Source organism: Macrobrachium rosenbergii, chromosome 59 (assembly GCF_040412425.1).
Source record: "Macrobrachium rosenbergii isolate ZJJX-2024 chromosome 59, ASM4041242v1, whole genome shotgun sequence".
NCBI classification, from domain to species: domain Eukaryota; kingdom Metazoa; phylum Arthropoda; class Malacostraca; order Decapoda; family Palaemonidae; genus Macrobrachium; species Macrobrachium rosenbergii.
The window spans coordinates 806,971-832,445 of NC_089799.1; the positions used below are offsets into that span (position 1 = coordinate 806,971).

The 25,475-nt window shown below is 44.9% G+C and overlaps 1 protein-coding gene and 2 non-coding genes across 4 annotated transcripts in view; all 3 read left to right on the forward strand.

Moving 5' to 3' along the window:
* The window catches only part of LOC136837763 (DNA-directed RNA polymerase II subunit RPB4-like), a 260,105-nt gene that overhangs the window by 153,629 nt on the left and 81,001 nt on the right, over window positions 1-25,475 (forward strand). The gene's annotated exons all lie outside the window — the stretch shown is intronic.
* Window positions 17,467-17,574, forward strand: LOC136837783 (U6 spliceosomal RNA). The gene has a single exon (XR_010852769.1). It is a non-coding gene; the product is annotated as a U6 spliceosomal RNA (small nuclear RNA).
* Window positions 19,076-19,194, forward strand: LOC136837779 (5S ribosomal RNA). Its single transcript, XR_010852767.1, has one exon. It is a non-coding gene; the product is annotated as a 5S ribosomal RNA (ribosomal RNA).

Below are 25,475 nucleotides of genomic sequence, written 5' to 3' on the forward strand. Positions count from 1 at the left end.
GTTCATACTAACAGTGCCCAGTAGTGCTCACCAGCTCCCGAGCTACAAACTTGCCTGGCGCCAACTGCGCCAGTTCTGAGTTCCTGGCGTCAACTCTCTCCTACTGCTGGCCCTCCTGCCTTTTTTTTATCTACTTGCTCCCGCATCTAGCTTTCTCACTTCCTTCCCGTGCCATTGCCAGTCTTGTGTCTGGGTTAACAAACGTTAACCTTGTAATATTAGTGAAGTGTTGTGCAATGGAGGGGTTGGCTACTTGTCCCTCGATACTTCTAGACAAAGGTCACTGTCAGACTCCCATGCACTAGGGAGGAGGCATACTGGAAGGCCATGGTAGGTCGGGGGTTTACTCGTGGGTAGTCGAACCTGTTGCCGGTCCCAGGTATCAACAGACAGCCACTAGAAAGGCGTCTTACTGGATGTGTAGTGAAGGGGTAGCTATCTGGCCCCTCAGGTCTCCTAAACCCAGTCCCTGTCAGACTCCCATGCACCAAGGAGGAGGCATACTGAAGTCCATGGTAGTCCAGAGGGGTTTGCCCCTAGGTAGTTGCCCCTCAGTCGAGCTTGGTGTCCGCAGGTGTCAACAGACAGCCATTGGAAAGGCGTCCATAGAGATGTACTTTTGGAAGTTTTGCTAGCCTTCAGTTAACTCCTTCGTTGCAAAACTTCTGGTTATGCTTTGCTAGCCATCAGACTTCTCCTTCGCTGCAAAGCTGCCACTTAAGTAGCAGATGCTCCTGGCCACCTCTCTACAGGTTAAGTGGAGCCCCAACCAGAGGCATGTGGAACACCAGTATTGGCGCCAAGCGGAACATAAGCACCTGATAGCGAGTAATAGTGCCAGAGCGCTCAGTAGCACCTGAGCACCCTATAGTGCCAGAGCTCGTCTTCATATACAGTCATACCCCGAACTTATGTGAGGTTAGGTTCCAGAACCCCTTGCACTAGGTGAATTTTCGTGTAAGTTTGGCACGGTCTCTAAAAATGCTAATAAATGCTCATTTCTAAAGTTTAAAGGCTAAATATGATCCTAATCATGCTCCCAAATTATTAAGTTAACTTTTAAATGAAATTAAAGTTACTGTAATTTCATTTAAAAGTTAGCTTAATACATTATCCTTAAAAAAAGAAATAAATGGTTGACATAAAAATAGAGAGTTGGAAGAGAATTTCTGCCTCTCTCCCCTTCCGACCGATCTATTTTTATAAGTCTTCTCAACCTCTTTTTAATAACTTCTTTATTCTGTGTCTCTTTCTCTTTGTTCTGAAATGCTTTTTCATGAACAAACAGTGTTTTTTATTTTGACTAATACAACTCTTAGCCATCATGTCTGTATGTTTTAGAATGTATTTGCAATACTAGAGCATTTACACTTTGTAGATGGTACAGGTAAAATTAGACCAGTTTAAACTATCTACTGCGCAGGTAAAGATGTACAGAGAAATAATAAGTTGTAAAAATGTGTGAGCGCTGACTATGAATGAGAGAGAGAGAGAGAGAGAGAGAGAGATAAGGGTTGTCCTTACTTAAGAGAGTGAAATTATTCATCAATTATTACGGAGACAGAGAATCACACGAGAGAGAGAGAATGTTGTCCTTACTTGAAATATCAAGTTAAATCATTTATTAATTATTATAGAGATAGAGAATAACATGAGAGAGAGAGAGAGAGAGATTATTCTTACGTTAGGTATCAAAAGAGGGAAATTCAGTATTAAACTAACTTTTAAATGAAATTAATGTTACTGTAATTTCATTTAAAAGTTAGATTAATACATTACCTTAAAAAAAGAAATAAATGGTTAACGTAAGAATATAGGAGTGTGTGAAGATTAGTATACTATTTCTCTCTCCCCCCATTCCACTGATCTATTTTTAGAAGTCTTCTCAACCTCGTTTTTAGAAACTTCTTTATTCTGTCTCTTTCTCTTTGTTCTGAAATGCTCAATGTCTCTACGTTTTAGAATGGCACATTTACAGTTTGTAAATGGTACAGGTAAAATTAGATCAGTTTAAAATTATCCACTGTACAGTTAAAGACATACAGACAAACAGTAATACCAAGGTTGCACTAACTACGAGAGAGAGAGAGAGAGAGAGAGAGAGAGAGAGAGAGAGAGAGAGAGAGAGAGAGAGAGAGAGAGAGATAACAGTTGTCCTTACTTAAGAGAGTGAAATTTTTTATGAATTATTACAGACAGGGAGAGAGAGAATTACAAGAAACCTTTGACCACTAATCAGCAACACTACCCCTTCTTGTCATGTTAAAATGACATGTCCGACAGCTTTTTGCCTTCGAGCTACTAACAGAAGATGAAGAACAAATAAGGGATTTTGACAAAGGAAAAATCTATTTCTGGGGGAAGACCTGTGTCACCCAGTGAAATGATCCATTAGCACTCATTTCTAGGTATAAATATTGCTAAATATACCAGAGAAAAAGCTATCCATAATGCCAGGGTTACGACCCTGGATCGAACACCATTAGATGGTGTCGGTATGCACAAGGGGTGAGTGGTTGCCACTACCACAGATCTTCGCCCCACAGATTTCTCCATTCTCAAAACCCAAAAGGGAGGAGCCGTTCCAAAGCCTTACCCTCCGCACCTAGCCAACCACCACCACGGCCGCCATATTCATCCCAAGTTAGCACCTCCCAAGCTTGGTATGCCACTTGGGAGGGAAAAGGAAGTACAGGGATGGGTCACTGGGTGACACAGGTCTTCCCCAAGAAATAGATTTTCCTTTGTCAAAATCCCTTTTCTGGGCTCAACCTGTGTCACCCAGTGAAATAGTAACAGAGAATCAGCCATACAAAAGCTTGGTGGAGCCCTCTAAGAATTACCTTAATGGAGCTAAATAAAACTATGAGAAAATTACTGTGTTTTAATACCCAAAACATTCGTATTAAAAACATAATTAACATTATAAGGCACACAGTCTAAATCATAAAATAACCAACACCAAGACACTTAAAGCTAACAAAAAGATTTAAAACAGGATATCCATGAAACGGCCAGGAGTCAGGCTGTGAAGCAGGCCTGACCTAAAGGTTAGAAGGCAGGGCAGGTAAACGAGGCAGGTAGGCGAGAGAAATACCAACAATATGATAAACTAAGGTTACATAAACTAGTCTGGGGCTGGGGGAACAATACTTCCTGCAGCTACCGTGGAATATTTAAGAGCCTCTAGAGACTTCAGATAGTGGCGTTTGAACACTGTTGGTGATTTCCAGCCCGTATACTTTTAAGGTCATCAAAATTCATGTTATGAAAATAATTAGCTGAGGTGGCCACCGCCGAATATCATGTACCCAGGTACTGAATCCGGGTTTGCCTGTTTAATGAAATATAGTATTTGTTGCCTGATGGCCTTTAAGGAAATGGTTCCTCCATTTTCCCTAACAAAAAGAGGGCCTGAAATTCTATTAGAAGTTCTATTTAAATAAGCTTTTAAAGTGTTAACTGGACATAAAGACAGATCCTGTGGAAGGGGAATAATCTTCCAAGGAGACCATCTATTTTGTGGATCCTCATTCTTTGCTAGAAACTTGAGATCCGGAGACAACAGAACTTCTGACGGGAGGAAATCAACATGATTCGGTTCTCTAGAGAGAGCAGACAGTTCAGAAATTCTAGCCCCTGAGGCTAGACTTACTAGAAATAACGTTTTCCTTAACAGACTCGAGTATGTACATAATTCGTTATCAGTGTCTGATGCCAATTTAAGTATGTCATTTAAGAACCAGGAAACCGTGTGAGGACGGGTTGCTGGTCTAAGACGAGCGCATGCTTTAGGAATTGACGAAAAATATGAGTCTGTAAGGTTAATATTAAAGCCATGTAAAAATATTTTTCTTAAAGCAGATTTTGCTGTAGTAATAGTACTAGTGGCCAGTCCTTTCTCAAATAATGATCTGAAGAAAGAGATTGCTAGGTTCGTGGTCATTTCCTGAGCTTCAGATTCCCTCAGAAATAATGCTAACTTTTTAACTGCTGAGTCATATTGTCTGAGAGTAGATTCCCTCTTGTCTGATTCTATGAACAGTGTATTAATAGGATCAATGTTAGTGTCTTTCTGAGCTGCAAACTTCGTGAAGTCCATAAAGCTAGGGCATTCAGAATTCTTGAGGAAGCTGACACAGTCCGAGTTTGCACTACTTGTGTCAATCTTGGACTGGGGATCTGTTTGCGCCAGAGTTTCAACTCTAGAAGAAGAGGAAACCAATTGCTCTTCGGCCAGTTGGGTGCCACAAGTGCTACTTGACCTTGAATGATCTGAATTTGTGTAAAACTTTCATTAATAGGTTTATTGGTGGAAACAGATAGATCCTTTGCCACCTGTTCCAGTCGATTGACATCGCATCCGTGGAATGAGCTAGAGGGTCTAGATTGGGAGCAATGTAACACGGAAGCTTGTGGTTGCTCTCTGTGGCAAACAGGTGCACCTGGAGACCCGGTACCTGATGACAAATCCACTCGAATGATGCCTTGTCCAAGGACCATTCTGACTCCAGCGGAGTTGTCCTGGATAGTGAATTTGCAATGACATTTCGAACACCTGCCAGATGGGTAGCTGACAGGTGCCAAAGATGTTTCCTTGCCAGAGAGAAAATTGCAATCATTACCTGATTGATATGGCTCGACTTGGAGCCCCCTCTGTTTATGCAATGTACAACTACTGCACTGTCCAGTACCAGTCTGATGTGAATCTGTCTGGTTGGACGTAGTTTCTTTAGTGTTAGAAATACTGCCATTGCCTCTAGAATGTTGATACGGAACTGGCGGAATACAGTCGACCATGTTCCTTGAACTTTCTTGTGTTGGGAGTATCCTCCCCATCCGCTTAGGGAAGCATCCGTATGGATCATTAATGATGGAGGGGGAAATTGGAGGCACTGACCTTGACAAACTCTTGACTGTTGACCATGGTCGAAGCCTCTTCCTCAACACCGGCGGAATTAGAGACACCTTGTCTCTGTTTCTGCTGTTGGCTCGTCTCCGCCATACCCTGTTTATATCCTTCAGTTTGGCTTTTAGCAGCAAATCTGTCACTGACGCGAACTGAAGAGAACCCAGGACTCTTTCCTGGGTACGACGAGAGGCTCTTTTGTTTTTGAGGAACTGCCTGGTAGCTTTGGCTATTTCCCTCCTTTTGGCTGGTGGAAGTGACAGTTTGTGTGTGTTTAGGTCCCATTGGATTCCTAACCACTGAAACTGAGCCTCCGGAACTAGACGGGATTTCTTCCTGTTTATTTGGAATCCCAAGGATTCCAGGAAGCTGATCACTATGAATGTTGCTTTTCGACATTCCTTGGCGTTGGATGCCCAAATTATCCAATCGTCCAGGTATGCGGCTAGCATAATCCCTTGGGCCCGTAGCTGTTGGACTACTGTCTCTGCTAGTTTGGTAAAAATTCTGGGCGCTATGTTGAGCCCGAATGGCATGACTCTGAACGAGTATGCTTGTTTCCCTAGTCTGAACCCTAGGTAAGGAGAGAAGTTTCTGGCAATCGGGACGTGATAATATGCGTCTGAAAGATCTATAGAGGTGGTGACGGCCCCACAGGGAAGTAGGGTCTGTACCTGCGAGATCGTAAGCATGCGAAACTTGTCGCATTGTATGTAAAAGTTGAGACGAGACAAGTCTAGAATTACTCTTTGCTGGATTGAGTCTTTCTTTGGGACACTGAACAGACGGCCTTGAAATTTCAAGTGTCTCACTTTCTTTATTGCCTTCTTTTTGAAGAAGGTCTTTTACAAAGTCCAGTACAGGTCTTTGGTTAGGTTTGTTTGTTGAAAAATCATAACTGAATATGGCTAGCCTACACTAGGTAATCAGTACCATCTATACATATATGGTCCAGCTCCATCCCAGACCATATATGGTATAGTAATTATTATGTGCTAATTCTGCAGGCCCATGCAGGACTCAGTATAAAGAGAAATTGAATAACCAATGGTGCCCGGAAGAGACATTATAATTCTATTTTCACATAACACCGCCAGATTATACAAACATCTGATGGCATCTTTTCTCATGGATCTTTTAAAAGTTATGCTTTACTACACTGTATCCAATCGTAAATATTCTTATACTGCTTTTGCATTATAAATTCGATCAGGCGATCAAATGTTTTGGTTTCGAATCGATCACGCGGTCTTTATTTCGATGCATTTAACCGGTTCAGAGGGCATTTCTTGCTTCTAGTTCTTCCTTTATTTATAAGGAACATATGTATTTTTCATTATACGAAGTGTTTTTATGTCGAAATATAACTTAAATATGTTTCATTGTGAAGTTATTTTAGCCATTTTTTCGTTAGTAGATGACGTTGGCTGGCCGTTTGTTTTGTGTAAACAAAAAATCAAGATTCCGGCTCTGATTTCATCATCATACCACGCTTTTTTGTATGTATCTTTTATCGGCGTGAAAACAGCAGTAATATGTGTTCTTTCATGTCCAGTAGTTTTGATTAAAATACTTTCCAATTTTATTTGCGGTTGAGTTTCATCCATTTTGCCAATGTACGATAATTTATAGTCATTAGCAGCTTGAACATTCTTTTCTCAGCGTCAGCTACAACTTGCAGCTTAAATTTACTGCAGCAGTATATTTCCTTGCCGATCTTTTCTCCAAAGCGGATAAGGGTAGTGTAAAAACATATCTGTACTTAACGTCATTTTTAACATAACTACGATAATTGTTTAACCGGCGATGGGTTGAAATACAAGCAAAACAGTTGTTATCCGATTGGTTATTAGCAAAACAACAGAGTCTCATTCAGTTGTTTATGGCTGTACGCATTTTCACAAGAGTATAAGGTTACTAACAATGCTTTTATTATTCTCTTACTTTTTTAACTAGAAGATGGAATAAAGAGATGAGAAGTTGGTCTATTGAGTTGGTCTTTCTTGCTGCCTGATTCTACGGCAATTGTAGTGTACGCTGTTGCTCGAAATTTTTAAAAATATTTTCTAAATACTGTTGTACCGGTATTAATTGCTAACTCCATCGAACTGGGGCACTACCTGTATTTACAAAACGCACAAAAATTTCAAACGAAAAACTGACCTATTTTAACTTCCGACACAACGAGGGCAAGTGAGGTCAGCTCATTGAATTAATGTACCTATTCCAGCCTCTTGGGCCAACATATCGCATAGGTCCGACGCTGCCTGAATGTACGTTGTTGCCTCGCGCCAGTCCTTTGAAATTTAAAAAGTATTTTCAAAATACATCGATATTAATTGCTAATCCCATCGTAAAAAGCGAATTATTGTAAGAATTATCGTAAGAGCACTACCTGTAAGTCTTTGGATGGAGGTTGATGGAACCTGACTGGCAGAGGAGGCCCTCTGCTCCAGCTCCATCCCAGACATTTTGATGCTGTGGGCCCACGGACTGAAGGTCCAATGGTCCTGGGAAGAGATATAACCTCCCGCCTACCTGAGGAGACTCATTGATTGGAAGAGGACTTACTTCCTCTGCCTCCTCGGCCTCCTCTTCCACGGGAGAGATGAGTCCTACCTTGGGCGGCTCTGTCCTCTACTCCCTCGCATGCCTGTTGTAGCCTTGGCTTTCAAACGGCGTTGAAGGACGCTATGAAGGCTGGCGGAGCAGAGGCTTGCTGAGCCGGCTACATCAGTACGAAAAGGCTGAGCTTTGATGGGAAGGCTGTCCGATCTGAGAGACCGGTACAGCCTGAAGCACAGTTTGAGCCTGGGGTTTCCTGTATCTCCTGAACTTCTTCCATTCCCTGGGTTGAGGTCCGAGGTCTCGGCGGACTTCCTTTTAAAAGGAAGACCCCAGCGGAGCGAAGACACTGGTTTGCTCTGGTTGCCTCCGCCAGAACATTATTGACCTCATCCTCAGGGAAGATGTTAGGTCCCCAGACAGAACCTTCATGAGTCTATTGCTCATGCCTGATGGTGGCGTCTGGAAGATATGCTTCCGGCAGTTTTGTCTCGCCACCACAAAGTCATAAAGGTCCGATTGGAATGACGCTAATAAGGATTTCGTCTGGACCTGGAACAGAGGTTCGTCAGTGTAAGTCAAAGCTGTTACCTCTGCGATGGTGATGGAATGAAGGGAGTGACTCAACCTGCACTTAGCCTCATACTCCACCTTCAGAAGGGCCTCCGGAATCCTGGGTAGTTGCTCACTGAACAAGGTGGAGGCACACTCGGGGTCGACTTTACCCACTGTGAACGTAGCCGGAGCTCCCGACCAATATTCCGAATCCCCGGGGAAAAGAAGGGAGGTTGGGATCTGTCTCCCGGAGTTGAGGCAGCGCTTTGCCATCTATTCCCGCCTGAATGGTCAATTCTGCGATTTTAGTCGTGCAGGGGGTAGGGATGGAGTCACCTACCGAGAACATCGTAAAACTCCCTTTAAAGGGAGTAAGTTTCGTATTTTCGCACTCCCAGTCAGTGAGAGCGCACATCAGGGCGGATTGGGCTTGGTCCCTGGGAAAAATAACCGTTTCCTTCAGGACCTTATCGGATCTAATCCAGGCTTCCTCTGTTAGCCTGGCATAGCCTGGGTAGGGAGGCACCAGGTCGGCTGGAATGAACTCCAGTTCTTCCAGACGACGAGTGCCCAAACCCTCGATGGTCAGGGTGTCATTATGCAGGGGGTGCAGAGCCAGCCGCCACAGGTTCCCCTTATCAAAGGGGCCAGTCTGGAGGCATCCGAACAACATGGGACTGCTGTACTGCTCCGGATTGGATAAATCCGGAGAGCAAGCTTTCCTGGGCCTGCATCCTTTGTGCCAATGACAGCACTGACTGACCAGAGGTCTCCAAGCTTGAAACAAGCTGAGAAGAAAGGTCTTGTAGCCTAGCTTCAACCTTGGAGTCGATCCTCTGCATTAGAAGTTCGACAAAGGCCTCAGGGTCAAAGTTAGGCTGTGGGGGTTTAGCCTTAGACACTCTGGATCTCGACCCTTTGGACGGGGGAGTAGCCTTACTTGAGGACGCCACTGGTTTAAGAGCCAGTGACGACCTTGAGGGAGCTGGCGGATGAGACCTTTGAGGTCTAGAGGACTTTGGTAAGTCCTTCTTTTTTAAGGATTTCACCTTGGGGATAACAGACCGAGATCTGTCCCCAAGGATAGCTGGTTTAGGAAACCCCTGAAAGGAAGAAGAAGAAGAAGAAGGAGAACTGAAAAGGGGACTACCAAAACCCTCTCCCCCTGCCTCACTTACCACCTTACCTTCTACCTGATGGTCCAAATCTACACTCATCGGCTCGAGGTGGATGTTGATGGCCGTTACCTCTTCCGCCACCTCTCCGCACAGGTTGTCTTCGTGGGAGAGCTGCGTCTCTTGCCGGATCCTCTCGATGATTGGGGCGGCCAATTCCGCCGGCATTGCAGCGGAGATCCGGGCACTGGGGTAGAGGAGATTACAAATCTCCTCCGACAGGACATATGGTTTGCCAGACGCAACGTTCCTCCCATATCCGCCGACCCAGATCTTCAGGGTCGACAGCGAAGAGTCACGGATGATTTGGTCAGACTGTAAGAAAAGGTAGGACTTACTGAAAGTATTCTCCAATTTTCTCGTATATGTCTATATAAGCCATTAAAGTCAAAAAGAGACTAAAGGTTAGCGGTCTCTTAAAACTTACTGACTCATCCACCACTAACTCGTACAGAGCGTAGCAGATTTCACAGCCATCTGGGTGCCAAACGACCAGGTCCCCAACGTGGACCGAGCAGCTGGAGTGCGATCGGCACACCTCGTGTCCACAGGGTTGTTGGAGAACCGCCGTGCACCCTGGCTCCTGATAACGTACCATCTGTGAGTGGAATGGTGGTACATGAGTATCGTCAAGGCAAGGCCCGCCGGAATTAGGTCCGGCGGTAATAGGCTACCTTAACACAGATTTATGGGTGATGAAACATGCATGTCATCAGGCAAAACCAGCTGGAATTGAATCCGGTAGTAAAAGACTAATAAACATAGGTTATGCTACAGAATGGCTAACTATTATGTTAAAAATAAGTACTCTATGATACTCCGCCGTTATGGTACTCCGCCATGAATTTTACCACTGAAATCTCGTTATGTCACATATTATGGAAACGGCGTAATGTGGCGGAAAGGAGTGTTCGCATATGGCCCATCTCTCAATCGCCCAGGGCGGAAACCACATAGTGGAAACCGCCAATTAAACCGAAAACCATACCCACCGGAGTTGTAACATGGACGATAACAACGAAAGATCCGACTAACCTGGCGGAGACTTAACATAGCGTAACTCATGATTGCATCCCTGGGACAGTGTTCGACGCTCCAGCTATAACTATGGAAAGCGAGCAAATGAAACACCGCCCGATAAGGGAAAGGTAGGTGAGTGGCGGAAACCCGGCGAACGGCGACCAGTCGGGTGGGTAGCACCCTCTGGAAGCTGAATGTAACCTCCTCACGGGGGTGCCGAACGCAAGCGATCGGTTTCCCTCTGCTAGGAAGACGCCCAGGCCACGTCGCCAAAATTTAATCGATCAGGTAAAGAAGGACTAGGCTATATACACGAAATAACCTGCGCAGCCTCTCGATCCCAGCCTACCTTCCAAAACTAAAACTTTTTGGCTTGGTCAGGAAGGCCAGAATGAGCGCTACAGGTGAGGGGGGGGGGGGAGAAGAACCTCGCATAACCTAGCCACACCCTCCAAAACCGACAGCCTGGTCAGGTGGCAGACTATGAATTGAGGAGACCCTTCACTATTCTAACCTCAGCCTCCAAAACCTAACGGCCTGGCCAGGTGGGCTAAGGGTGAAGAGCAACTCTCTCACTAGCCTAACCTCACCTCCCAAAACCTAACGGCCTGGTCAGGTGGGCCAAGAGTGAACGAGGAACTCCCTTACAAATCTAACATCTCCCTCCAAAACCTCAAAACGGCCTGGTCAGGTGAGCTAGGTAGTCTGAGCATCGTGTAAAAGCGCCTATCCTGTCTAGCCTACTAGCCCTTCTTTGGCTGAGTCGGTTGAGCTTCAGACTGTCATTCGATGGGCCGGAGTTCAATTCCCGCGGCCGGCTGATGAAGAGTTAGAGGAATTTATTTCTGGTAATAGAAATTCATTTCTCGCTTTACTGTGGTTCGGATTCCACAATAAGCTGTAGGTCCCGTTGCTAAGTAACCAATTGGTTCTTAGCCACGTAAAATAAGTCTAATCCTTCGGGCCAGCCCTAGGAGAGCTGTTAATCAGCTCAGTGGTCTGGTAAAACTAAGGTATACATACGTACTGTCTAGCCACCCTCCAAAACCGAATTACGGCTCGGTCGAGTAGGCTAGGCTAGAATATACCTAATCGAATAAAACTATCTGTCGTCAAGAGCACTAACATAATAAAAGTTAACCATTCGATGTGAGATGTCTAAAAATTATATACTTATAAATACATAAATGACTCAGCGGCAGCGAGGGCCAAACAACATCCGTTATACGGGAGGCGGGGATACCCAAAATGGCCACCTCTGACGCCGAATCGCACACATAAACTAATCCAAGAATAGACATGTCATCCATCCTTGTACACATCAGCTATGATCATGATAATAATAATACCACCATCGAGAAGGCACCAATTCGCTGATGGAGGAAGAAAACCAGTGAAAAGGGAGGAAAACTATGATCAGAAAAAGGGAGGGGTGTACCTCCATCCCTAGCCTAGATCAGTCATGATACGGGCTCCCTTACCTCCTACCAGCGAAATGGTAAATTCTCCAAATAAGGCTCCAAACTGAAACGGAGTATGGATAAAAACTAGCAGAAATATTCTGCTAATAAAATGCGAAGACTGAGGGTCAAGCATTGCAGAGGCAGACACAGCCCACGCCTGGCAGAATCAGAACTATTTACCTTGGTAAACAATATACTTAACAGTCAAAATATAATGCCTCTGTAATAAAAAATCAAAAGGAAATGGTACTCAACTTAGATGGTGGAAATTCCTGGTGGGATGACATGATGCAAGTAGAAAAAACCGAATGACAACACCAAAGAAAAATACGGTGTATCCTGGAAGGCGTGCTAAATTGGAATGAATATGGCGGCCGTGGTGGTGGTTGGCTAGGTGCGGAGGGTAAGGCTTTGGAACGGCTCCTCCCTTTTCGGGGTTTTGAGAATGGAGAAATCTGTAGGACGAAGATCTGTGGTAGTGGCAACCACTCACCCCTTGTGCATACCGACACCATCTAATGGTGTTCGATCCAGGGGTCGTAACCCTGGCATTATGGATAGCTTTTTCTCTGGTATATTTAGCAATATTTATACCTAGAAATGAGTGCTAATGGATCATTTCACTGGGTGACACAGGTCGAGCCCAGAAATTTGTTTGTTTAAAATACGTATCACATACAAATTTTGTAATTACAGTTTTTTATTATTATTATTATTATTATTATTATTATTATTATTATTATTATTTAATTTTATTAATATTTGAAAATTAGTACTTATTATTAGGTAAAAAATTTATTTATCATACAAAACATATAAACATGTACATGTACCATGAAAATTCTCTTGTCTCAGTAAAGAGAGAGAGAGAGAGAGAGAGAGAGAGAGAGAGAGAGAGAGAGAGAAATTATTACTTTTATTATGTAATGTTCTTTAATTTACACATTAAAGCTTGAAAAGTTATAAATTACATAAAAAATTAAACATAAACACTTTTGCAGGGTTTGTCAGTATTTGCAAATGTTCACTTGTCTTTGAAAAACTTGTGTTTGATAATTAGTTAGGTTCCAATGAAAAGTTTGTGTGCCTGTGAATTTGCACAAGTTCGGGGTATTACTGTAGAGCTTCCTGCACCAGCTCTCATGTGTCTGGTGCCAGCCTACTAGTGACTGATGCCAGTCTTTTTAGTCTCTGATCATTGGGTGACCTCCTTCAGTATCAGACTCCCTCCTGTGAGTACCATACAACCACTCTCAGGTGGTTGTCTCTTTTCAGCGTGTTCTACCTTCGCCTAGAGTCCCAGACGGGCTGAATTGCTCCCTTTTGTGACATCAATTAGTGCCTCAAAGCACTGTCTTTTGCAGACAGGGACTTTTGTGTACAAATTTATGAGCTTGTTGAAGAAGGCTGTCACCTCTACAGGGAGTTGGGAGTCCGACTTTGGTTTTTTAAGGGAGCATAACAAGTTTTTTTTATCCTTCCCTCCCTCTGATGCTTAGGCAGAATAGTCTTCCTGGTTGAAGTTCTTGTCAAGATTTTGAAGTAAGGGTTTTTGTTGACTGACATCAGGAGCAGGGGCTAAAAAGATTGGAGACTCTCAAGTGTTGCCAAGGGACATCGCTTCACAGCTACTCTCAGACGGTATATATCCTTGGTTCGGTTTTCCCTTTGGCATTATGATATCTTCTCTCCTGACCATTCTTTTATGGAAACTTTTGGGCTCCAGGCAGGAGGAAGCGCCATGAACCCTCTCTCTAGCGGCGCCCTGATCATCTTCAGAGCTTCTGACTCCAGCTTTTATGGCGCCTGGCGCCAAATCCTGAGTGCCCAACACCTGTTCCAGAGAGCACAGCTCTTTCTAGCCATACTAGGCTTCCACCGCTGAATGCCTAGTTCCCTTTCACATTTTTTATTTTAATTTATTTATTTATTTTTCAGAGCGCTGTGTTGGACTGCAGCAGAAGTCGTCACTCCTGGTTATGTTCAAGACCATTGTTACCCAGGGCCAGACTTTTGTGTATCTTATGGACTTTCCAAATTCCTATAAGCATGTCAGATAGTTTTTAACCAAGTACAGTTCCGCATATGCTGTCAGTTTGTACAAGGTGTCATTGAGTTCATGCAAGGCATTATCGCGCTAAGAAGTCGATCCCACCCTGATGGCCGTGTGTCCGTGGCTGTCAAATATCAACAGGGTCGGCAACTAGCCCATTTGGTTGTCTGCGAGTCTGCAAGAGGTTCTACAAGTTTGTTCACTTGCAGAGACCAACCGAACAGCCCTGTTGTCCATTCTCCAGGGTATGTGGATGGGGTTCCTGGATATGTAGGCTACTTTATTTCATGTCCACAAACAAACTCCAAAAGATATCTCAGACCCGTCCTACAAGACAGGGTCTTCCAGTGCGAGATTTAAGGCTTCAACATCTATGGCATAAGACTTCTCGTGAGCCCTCGCTATGCTTACTTTTGTCTTTCTTTCTGACCATGAACTTCAGCCTCTCCCAGGCTGAAAGGGACAAAGAATCATGACCGAACTCTGCTGTTTTTTCCCAAAGACTTGGTTTTCATCGGACTTATGGTGGTATCTGTCCGGATTTAGACTTTTGGAAGAAGTCCCTCATCATGAGACTAGTCTTAGACTGCTTCTCACTCCTTGCTCTAGTATAGGGAGCCCGCTCGGGGAACCAGGAAATTTCTGGGACGTGTCCTTGGGGGAATGAACCTTCACATGTATGCCAGAGAGCTCAGAGCCATTCGCTTAAGACTTCAGTTCTTCTTGACTCTCGCTCACTCCTAGACTGCGGTATTCTTTTAGACACGATCACAGTCCTTACTTTTTTACATTAGCTCTTGCTACCAAGTGACGAAGGTTTTTCTGCGGATGATAAATCAAGTTTTTTCTAGTCCAACTGAAATTTCTGGCGGTTAAACTGAGCTGTCAGAAAATCACTCTTGCTCTTGAGTGGACCTTGAGTCCCCTGAACTTTCGGGTTATGTTCCTTTATGGGGCAAGCTGATCTGACTGTTTGCCACCTTAAAGGAGCCTTCTAGTCTGGGCAACAGACACCTTACTGGAAGATCATTCCAACCTAGACCTCTAAGCTTCTCCACCGTTCGACATGGTCAAGGGAGGGCTGAACTTTCTCAGGCTAGTCAGAACGTTATGATGTTCCTCGTAGCCCCGTTCTGAACCATAATTTATGGCTCCTGAATTGCTAAGGTTGATTGGTGGACTCTCCAAGAATCCTTCATTTCTTCTCAAACAACCTCACTTCAAGAGACACCAGATGGTAGTACGCTCTTACGCAGACAGGCTTTGGGCTGTCCAGGTGCTGTCAGGAAGCAGGTGCCTTTTTTCAGAGGTGCTACAAGAGACATTTGAAAGCTGCAGACATCATCATCTAGCTCAGTCTACCGATCTTTAGTGAATGATGTTCTGAATTGAGTGTCTCAGTGTTAAGGATCTTTATCCTCTGTTGTATGTTTTTAGTCTCTCACTTCTTACCTTGATTTCCTCTAAGTGTGTCCTTACTGCATCGCTACCGCAGTGATGTGCTATTTCTTCTGGATTAATTATTTTTAGTATTGATATCTCTCAGGAAGGCGTATGGAGACGAGATCGGTAATATCTTCACTTTAATTAGTATTTAGTATTATAAAGATCAGTACAAAATTAACAGGTAACAGTGGTATAAAATGAAATCACTCTGGAGTAATTAACTTGACTCAGTCTATATGGGGAACACGGAAGCGAAGGGAGACGTACTCTCCCTCAAAGGACACAGTCTTGATCTGTTCTCCCCTGGCGATCTCCACCCTGTTGAACCCCTGGAATGTTTGTTATCTGCGATCTCCACCTCCTTCTAGCCGTATTGGAAGGATTTATCAGCAAGGCCTCCCCTTCAAATAGTTGATTGGAAGGACTGTAGTGGGTGTGATTCAAATCTCTCCTTAGAGGACTTGATTGGAGGTGATCTTAGGAGGGTGTGTGAAAAGGGATTTTGACAAAGGAAAAATCTATTTGTTCATGAGACTTACCCGTCAGATATATATATAGCTGTATTCTCCGAAGTCCGACAGAATTTCAAAATTCGCGGCACACGCAGTGGCTGGGCAGGTGGTTAGTACCCATTCCCGCCGCTGGGAGGCGGGTATCAGGAACCATTCCCATTTTCTATTCAGATTTTCTCTGTCGCCGGACTGTCAACACCTGTTGTCAGTTCCTCCGCCATTTGGATTTCGAAATTTGTTGTCACTTAAGTATTTTGGTTGTTTTTTGGTATTCGACTGGATCTGTGACTTGGCATACGCTCTTTGTGGACCGTTTTTGATTTTGCTTTTGACTTTTCTTATAATTAAGATCTCTTACCTCTAGCTATTGAGTCTGTAGCTTGGGTGAATGTAAGGTGAGGCTATCGAAGATTTTGATAGTTCCTCACACTTTATGTATGATATGTAAGGGTGTTCAATGCTCTATGATAATCGGTAATGAATGTGTGGGATCGTCTGAGGGTGAGTGGAAGAAATATGTAGCCTATATGCTTAAATTGGAGCGTGATAGGCTGAGGAGATCTTCCTCCTAGAGTGCATCCTTAGATGGACAGTCAGGGTTTTCTCCTACTAGTAACCCTGTAGTAAATTTTAGTACTAACCCTGTAGTTTGTTGCTGCAGAAGGTTATTCCCTGGCTCTCGTGTTGGAGTCAATGCGTGCTCTTGAAACTAAAGTGATTGCATTTCAACGCATAGTGTTAGTGCTAGTGCCCCTAGTGTTGTGGAGGGGGCGTCAGATCGGCCCTATAATGCCTCTAGGCCTGGACCTCTGTCGAACTCCCAGGACCAGGGAGGGGGCATGTCGAAAGCCGCATGAGGGTTACGGGGCTTCCCACCGATCTGGCGTCCCTTCGGCAGGTCCTGATGACGCTACCCAGGCTGCCAGGGATCGTGCTCAGGCACGCATCCTGAAGGATTGCTTTCGTCCTCCGACACGCCCCTCCCGCCTTGGGGTTGGAGCTCGGTTGGACTCTCGCCCTCTTAAGAGAAGCTTAGAGGAGAGGACGCTTCACGCCCTCTTCCTCTAGACGTTTGTACTCTTCCCCGAAAGTTGCGTGGATATTCCTCTGCAGAAGAGAATAAAGTGTTTTTCGAATGATGACGCTACTCGACCCCTGTCGCGCTAAGGCAAGGGCTAGAGCTTCTTCCCTGTGGAAGGAAGTATATGTCTCTCGCCCCTTTCCTTTTCTCAGGTTCAGCCCTTCTCCCGAGAGAGTTGCTTCTCCAACACGTAAGATTTTGTTGGGTTTGCAACAACAGCTGGATGCTCTCATGAACCTTTCAAGATTCGAAACTGCCTGTTAAGAGGTACAGACTTTCACCTTCGTCTCCTGCTTCGTCTTCCTCGTCTGCTAGATGTTTTGGGGCTGCTCGTCTGTCGTCTAGAGAGAGTGTTTAGTGGCTTCCTATTCGTCTTCCCCGATTTGAGGTGTTGGACTTTTTTTCTTGACTCGCGCCAGGAGCGAGTGTCTTGCTTCTTCGCGGCGCTTCTCTCGCTTCACGCGCGCCTCACCTTGACGCCGGCGCGTGCCTCAGCCATGACGCCGCGCCACGCCACGCTGTGACTCTCTTCTAGTACTTGCCACGGAGCCTCTCGTGCGTCACTCCATGACGCTCCGCCGTCTTCGCCGCCGTATAGCTTCAAGTCTTGTGTGGACGCCGCTCCAGTTGTACATCATGTCGCACAACTAACCGCTTCAACATCTGATGTCCTTCTTAATTTAGCCAGTACTTGCTTCGGCAGTACATATACTAAAATTGGAACGATACAGAGAAGATTAGCATGGCCCCTGCGCGCAAGGATGACACGTTAATCGTGAAGCGTTCCACATTTTTTATGTTTACTATACGCACTCTAGTTGACGACTTCTTCGTTCGCGGGAGTTCCCGCCACGATCGATTTAATCGAACTATTTTCACCACTCACTCAAGACCCGCCAGCTGGGGAAGAACATCCGCTTTTCGTCACAGCCTTTGGATGAAGAGAAACATCTTTTGTCTTCTTCTTCCTCTGATTATCAGACTCTGGCTATTTTACTTAAGGATCTGTTTCCTGAGACTTTTCAACCTTTGGCTCCTCTCTCTCCACCTTCGCAGTTGTCTTTGTCTTAAGGGGAGCGTTTGACGAAAAAAATAAAAATTTTCTGGGATATTTTATATATGGCATCATACATATCCTGACTATCTTCTCAGAAAGTTTTATTAAAAAATTTGCCATAGTTAGGAGTTATAAACAAAAACAGTAACCCTATCTTAGACAAAATTACTTTTTTCGTATAATGTAATGATAATGTCAGTATATCGGTAGTAATTTCCTTTTAGCTATGAAATAATATATCTAATGCATTATATGGCAACCCTGTGGACCTAGTACGCATCAGCGAAAGCCAGGAATGCCGCAGGGCAGTCAGTGGCAGTCAGTCAGTAGCAGCTCAGAGCTTGACTAAGTAAGATGTCGCGCTGCCCAACCTGAGCCGTGTTTTGGCACTCGCTTCATTTAGCTTCATTTAGCGAAGTTATATTACTTTGCAAGTCTATTTTTTGGCTTTTCAATATGTCATAAAAACATCAAACTGTGTAACAACAAGCAAATAAATACACAGAGAAGCAAAAAATATCGTTTTTCTCAAAACTAAAGTTATCGACATTCAAACTGCATCTCCTTCATATCGAATGCACCGATCTCAATGATACAAAAAGTAAACGAAAGCTAATAATTGCCTACAAACAAAGGGGCTTCCATGGGAAGCAACACGAGACCCGCACCACGAGAGAGAGTTTTTTCCCGAAGGAATGTCACTTCCAAGAGAGGTAGCAAGTGACTCCTTTCATCTCCAGACTCCCTTAGCAACCAGGCTTCATTTTGCACAAGCCTGGAAAGAGTGAGGGGCAGACGTTTGGTCCCTCCTACTGTTAGAGAGAGGTTACTTGATTCCCTTCCTGTCTCCTCCTCCTTTGTTTTTGTTTCCCAATTGCCATCCTGTCAAACAGAAAATTTGTTTGACCTGCTCAACAGATGTTGAGCGGAGAGCAGTGGAACAGGTCTTGGACTCGCAGTTCCCCGGGATTTTACTAAAGATTGTTTCTAGTCCCAAAACTTTCAGTAGGCTGGAGACCCGTCTTGGACGTCAACAGGTCGAACAACTTGGTCGGAAGGAAAAGTTCAAGATGGAGACCTCGCAGTCAATACTAGAGCCCTTCATCCCGGGATTGGATGGTATCTTTGGATCTCCAAGATACTTATCTTCACGCCCCAATTCATCCACGTTCGATGAAGTATCTCAGGTTGTCTTGGGGACTAGACGTACCAGTTCAGGGCTCTCTGCTTTGGACTCTGCACAACGGCCATACCATGTTGAAAACACCGCTTCTCGTCCGATCAGCGAAGTTAAGCAACGTTGGGTCTGGTCAGTACTTGGATGGGTGACCGCCTGGGAAGACCAGATGCTGTTGGCGTCACATTTTGCTCCGGTGGGTGTTTACACTTCTCATGAAAAATGTTGCGATGCAGTTGCACCTGTCGCACGTCAGGAAATCACTCTACTTGGACGACTGGTTGATTCGAGCGTCGTTGAAGCGAAGGTATCTGGAGGACCTTCAGTTGACTCTGCAACTCGTGAAGTCCCTGGGACTTCTGGTCTGTGGAAAAGTCGCAGCTGTTCCCCTCACTGTCCATTGTGTCTGGGAATTCAGATGTATTCAGCGGCTTTTATAGCGTCTCCGTCGCAAGAACGGCAACTTGTATGTACGAAAAAGTCTCGGCCTTCTTGGAAAAGGAAACATGCTCGGTGAGGGAATGAATGAGTCTGCTGGGGACCATTTCCTCGCTGGAGAAGTTTGTTTCACTGGGGAGTCTGCATCTCAGGCCTCTTCAGTTCTTTCTGTTGGAGAACTGGCAAAGCAAGGAAGACTTGAAAGAGGAATTGAGAATTCTTCCTTATATGAAAGAGGATCTGTAGTGGTGGCTCGATCCAACGAAATTGCAGAAGGGATCTCCCTCAAGCTTCTGAACCCCGACCTAGTGTTGTTTTTCCGACGGGGTCGTCAACAGGTTGGGGGCAACACTAGAGGGGAGAGGAAGTGTTAGGAACCTGAGAGAGGAACAGGTGTCCTGGCACATCAACTTCAAAGATTTGGCGGCTATCTTTAGCTCTCCATTCTTCGAGGTCCAAGTTTGCAATCGTGTAGTTCTAGCAAACTCGGACAATACAACTTGTTCCCTGTTCAGCCTTGCAAGAGAGATTATTCTTTCAGCCTATGCTCGCAACATTTCGATTCTCACAAGTTTTGTTGCAGGGGTCGAAAATGTTCGAGCAGACCTGCTCTGTTGGCGCCATCAACTCCTGCCGAAGGAATGGACCCTTCATCAGGAGGTTTGCCAAGATTTTTGGAAATTTTGGGGTCGCCATCTTGTGGATCTTTTCATGACCTCAAGAACAGCGAGGCTCCCTCTGTAAAGCTCATCTGTACTCGACCCGGGGGCAGTTGCGATAGATGCTCTTCTCTGGGATTGGACGGGAATAGATGTTTACGCTTTTTCCCCCGTTCTAAATTCTGGGAGAAGTCATACGCAAGTTCGCGGCCTCACAAGGGACGAGGATGACTCATCCCCACGTTTTGGCCTTCGAACCACTGGTTCTCGGAGTTTCTCTTCTGGTTGGTAGACGTTCCGAGGGCCCTTCCTATGAGAGCAGACCTGCTCATACAAACCCACTTTGCGAGATATCTTCGAATCTCCCTGCTCTGAACCTGACTGCTTTCAGACTATCGAAACTTGGTCAGAGTGAAGGGGTTTTTCTGGCCAGGTGGCACGGGCCATCGCTAGAGCCAGAAGTTCTTCTTCTAAAGGATATATCTAGCGAAGTGAGCAACCTTCAAAGGTTGGTGTAAAAAGAAGGGCTTTTCCTCTTCCTCTATCACTGTGAGCCAGGTTGCGGATTTTCTCCTTTACTTAAGAGAAAAACTCGATATAGCAGTTCCGACTATCAAGTGTTATCGGAGCATGCTTTCGATTGTATTCAGACACAGAGGTTTAGATTTGTCTGACAATAAGGACCTCCACGATCTTACGAGCTCTTTCAAGACGTCCAAGGTTCCTCAGCTAATTCCTCCTGCTTGGAACTTGGACGTAGTGCTCAAGTTTTTGATGTTTAGTCCTTTTGAGCCTCTCCACTCTGCATCTCTTAAGGATGTTACTCGAAAAACGGCATTCCTCACGGCTCTGGCGACGGCGAAGAGAGTGAGCGAAGTTCAAGGCCGTCATGTGGGCTTCAAGGAACACAATGCTGTCTATTCTTTAAGCCCTAAGTTCTTGGCTAAGAATGATAGGTCTTCTAACCCTTGGCCTAGACACTTTGAAATTAAAGGTTTAGCAGACCTTATTGGACAGGAACCTGAGGGAGTTCTATGTCCAGTTAGAGCTCTCAAGTACTACCTTAAAAGAACACAGGACACTCGTGGTCCCTGGATATTTTATGGTGTTCTGTGAGGCAACCAGTTAAACCTATGTCGAAGAATGCACTGGCATTCTTCATTAGGGACGTCATTAAGGACGCACACTCTAGTTGTGACGACTCCAACTTCAAGTTGTTGAGAGTTAACGCTCACGAGGTGAGGGCAGTTGCTACCTCCATGGCGTTCAAGAAAAATAGGGTACTCAGTGACATTCTCAGTGCCACATTTTGGCGAAGTCAATTCGGTGTTTGCCTCACACTCTTGGCAAGATGTTTAGGTAGCATACGAAGATTGCTTTTCCCTGGGACCATACATTGCTGCTTCAGCAACCTTGGGGACAGGGGGTAACTCTGATCCTATCCCCTTTTTAATTGTGTTTTTATGGTTGTTGGGTCGACTACTGGAGGCAGTCTTCCCAATCCTTTGCAAACTAATGCTTTAGGTGTTGGTTAGGTGGTTAGTAATGCTCTTTTGTCCTCTTTGTATGGTCTATGATCTAGTCACATTGTGGTCACGCCCCCGTTGACAGATCATCTAGAAGTCGCCAGCTATATAGGTCACTACCTCGCTGGGGTCTCTAGTAAAGCAGAAGCAGACTAGAGTGACAGTAACCACTCAGTCAGCTACGCTATCAGATAAGGAACCAAAATAATTTTACCAATAATTGGTTTTTTCCCTAATTCTTGGCTGTCTCTACCCCCCTCCAAAGGTGGTATTCAGCTATATATATATCTGACGGGTAAGTCTCATGAACAAAATGATATTTTAATGATAAAATAAAGTTTGTTCATACTTACCTGGCAGATATATATATTCATATTGCCCTCCCTCCTCCCCTCAGGAGTCAGTGGCGTTAGAAAATCTGAATAGAAAATGGGAATGGTTCCTGATACCCGCCTCCCAGCGGCGGGGAATGGGTACTAACCACCTGCCCGGCCACTGCGCAGCCGCGAATTTTGAAATTCTGTCGGACTTCGGAGAATACAGCTATATATATATCTGCCAGGTAAGTATGAACAAACTTTATTTTATCATTAAAATATCATTTTCTGAGGGAGGACCTGTGTCACCCGGTGAAATGTCCCTTGAGCACACATTTCTAGGTATAAATATTGCTAAATATACCAGAGAAAGAAAGCCAATGGGAATGCTGAGGTTACTACCCTCAGAGCGATCACCTATTACGTAACAGGTGTCGGTATAGAGTAGGGTGAGTGAATATGTCCACTACCACAGGACCTAACTCTGTAGAATGTCCCGATGTCATAACCTTTTGATGAGAAGAGCCGTTCCAACGGGCAACTCACCCTGCCTGTACCTGACGACCTGAGCGCCACCTACCCTCATTCCAGGTTAGCACCCACACAACTAGCTTGGTATGCCTACTAGGGGGGGGAAATTGAATAACCTGGGAGGGTCACCGGGTGACACAGGTCCTCTCTCAGAAATAGATTTTTCCTTTGTCAAAATCCCTTTTCTGAGCTTCGGACCTGTGTCAGCCGGTGAAATAGTATCAGAGAATCATACCAAGCAAGGTGAAAGATTATAAGTGACAAATAAAAGGTAGAGATAAATAAAGGCACCATTACTTAAGCCTAATTTAATTATCTCAGCAGCAGAGAAATATAAGTTAAACATTAAACTTAAGACTAAGAATCTTTGTGGACAAAACAAGGTTCTGAACAGATAGTATCAAAACTTAAGGTAACCATAAAACATAGACAATTAACAGTACTTAAACTTAAGACTAACACAAAGAAAATTTACAAATGCACTTAAACCTAACACTGCAAAACAGGTACAATTATATATACATAAACTAGGGCCAGGATGTGAAGCATGCGTGGCCCAGGAGAAGATGGCAGGGAAAGCAAATGAGGCAGGCAGGCGGGAGGGGAATGGGGGAAAGACTACTTAGGAGGGAGGGATAATACTCCCTGCAGCCACTGTAGGGAACTTCAGAGCTTCCAGTGATTTAAGATAGTGGCGCTTAAACACTGATGGAGATTTCCAACCCGTATACTTTTTTAGGTCATCAAAATTCATGTTGTAGAAATAGTTTGTGGAGGTTGCCACTGCCCAGATATCATGTACCTTTGGTACTGAATCTGGGTTAGCTTGTTTAATAAAATATAAAATCTGTTGTCTGATAGCTTTTAAGGAAAGTGTCCCACCTTTTCCCTGATAAAAAGAGGACCAGACAAAACCTGAGAAGTTCTCCTTTAAGTAAGCCCTCAGTGTAGTGACTGGGCACAAGGATGGATCCTGTGGAAGAGGAACAACCTTCCAAGGAGACCACCTATCCTGAGGGTCTTCATTCTTTGCTAGGAAACTTTGGTCTGGGGAAAGAAGAACTTCTCCTGACGGAGGAAATCTACATGATTAACACCTCTAGATAGAGCGGACAGTTCCGATATCCTAGCACCTGAAGCTAAGCTAATTAGGAACAACGTCTTCCTTAACAGACTCAAATACGAACAGTTATCATTATCAGTTTCTGATGCTAGTTTCAAAACATCGTTAAGAAACTAAGAAACCGTGTGAGGACGGGTTGCTGGTCTCAGACGAGCACATGCCTTTGGGATTGATGAAAAGTATGAGTCTGTTAGGTCAATGTTGAAGCCATGCAAAAACACTTTCTTCAAGGCTGACTTAGCTGTGGTAATTGTAGCTGCAGCTAGACCTTTTTCAAACAATGACCTAAAGAAAGAGATTGCCAAATTTGCAGTCATAACCTGAGCTTCAGAATGTTTAAGGAAAGATGCCAGTTTTTTAACTGCTGAATCATACTGCCTGAGAGTAGATTCTCTTTTATCTGATTCCAAGAACAGAGTGTTAACTGGTTCTATATCCGCCCCTCTCTGAGCGGCGAATTTCATAAAGTCCACAAAGCCAGGGCATTCAGAATTCTTGAGGAAGCTGACACAGTCCGCGTTTGTACTACTTGTGTCAGTTTGGGTCTGGGTAACAGATGACACTTGAATTTCAGCTCCATCAGAAGAGGGTACCAGCTGCTCTTCGGCCAATTGGGAGCTACCAGAGCCACCTGCCCCTTGAAAGACCTGAGTTTGTGCAGCACTTTCAGCAGCAGGTTTACCGGAGGGAACAGGTAGATCCTCTGCCACTTGTTCCAGTCTAATGTCATTGCATCTGTGGCATGAGCTTGAGGGTCCAGGTTGGGGCCACATAACAAGGAAGTTTGTGGTTGTTCTCCGTGGCAAACAAGTCTATCTGGAGACCTGGAACCCAAGGCAAATCCAATCGAACGAGGCTCTGTCCAGAGACCACTCCGACTCCAGCGGAGTTGACCTGGACAGAGAGTCCGCAATGACATTCCGGACCCCTGCCAGGTGAGTGGCTGATAGGTGCCACTTGTGCTTTTCCGCCAGAGAGAAGATGGCTATCAACACTTGATTGATATGATTCGACTTGGAGCCTCCCCTGTTTATACAGTGTACCACCACTGCACTGTCCAAAACCAGCCTGATATGGATCTGTTTGGAAAGGCGAAGCCTTTTCAGAGTCAGAAACACTGCCATTGCTTCCAGGATGTTGATATGGAACTGGCGGAACATTGTGGACCATGTTCCTTGAACTTTTGTGTCTTGAGAATATCCTCCCCAGCCGCTTAATGAAGCGTCTGTCTGAATTACTAGTGATGGAGGAGGAAATTGAAGGGGCACCGATTTTGACAGACCCTTGACTGTTGACCACAGCCGGAGTCTTTTTCTCAAAACTGGAGGGACCAGAGACACCTTGTCCCTGAGTTTGATATTGGCTCGTCTCCGCCATACTCTGTTTATGTCTTTCAGTTTTGCCTTCAGCAGCAGATCTGTGACAGATGCGAACTGAAGAGAGCCCAGGATCCTCTCCTGAGTCCTGCGAGAAGCTTTCCTGCACTTGAGGAACTGCCTGGTAGCCTTGGCTATCTCTCTCCTTTTGGCTGGCGAAGAGACAGTCTGTGTGAGTCTAGGTCCCACTGGATACCTAGCCACTGAAACCGAGCCTCCGGAGTTAGACGGGGTTTCTCCCTGTTTATCTGAAAGCCTAGGGACTCCAGAAACTCGATCACTATGGCTGTAGCTCTCCGGCATTCCCCGACGGTGGATGCCCAGATTATCCAGTCATCTAGGTATGCAACTAGCATGATCCCCCGGGACCGTAACTGCTGTACTACTGTCTCTGCCAGCTTGGTGAATATTCGGGGCGCTATGTTGAGCCCGAATGGCATGACTATGAATGCATAAGCTTGCCTTCCTAGCCTGAATCCTAGGTAAGGAGAA